Genomic DNA, 576 nt, shown 5'->3' with positions numbered 1-576 from the left:
AGAAATTGAGTTGAAGAAAGCTGTTNTAAACGTGCGATCCTAAGGACAACGCAATGTTTGCCGTGGGCTGTGGTGGCCGCTCTGCATCCTGCTAAAAGTCATGCGGATCGAGAATCCTCCTATCCGCATTATGAGGAGGTATTAAATTTGAAAGATATTGAGTTTCCAATGACGTTGAGTCAAATTAAAAAGTTTGAAAATCTCAACGCCATTTCGATCAATGTCTATACCATCGAGACGAAGGACAATCAGCATACGATCCTTCCAATACGGCTGACGAATAAAAAAAGGGATAAACATATTAATTTACTATTGTAACGATGCACCCCCTAAAAGAACGCATCGTTCCTGCACACTAGAACCAGTGGGAGCCGGGCGCAGCGCGCCCGGATTATCTTTTTCGCCACCCAGCAAAGCACGCGGCAAGGTCACCCCCACCGAGCCTTCCCTTTTTACAACCCCCCGGAGATTACCGACGAGACGCGGAAACGTCCGAACCCGCGCCCGAGCGGGTATAAAAGCCGGGAGAATTTCCGACAGGAACACTTCTCGCCCGACTCGCTACCCGCCAGTCCG

Source organism: Wasmannia auropunctata, unplaced genomic scaffold (assembly GCF_000956235.1).
Source record: "Wasmannia auropunctata unplaced genomic scaffold, wasmannia.A_1.0 LD336074.1, whole genome shotgun sequence".
Taxonomy (NCBI): domain Eukaryota; kingdom Metazoa; phylum Arthropoda; class Insecta; order Hymenoptera; family Formicidae; genus Wasmannia; species Wasmannia auropunctata.
The sequence above is the reverse complement of the archived record's forward strand: the minus strand, read 5'-3'. Positions refer to the sequence as shown.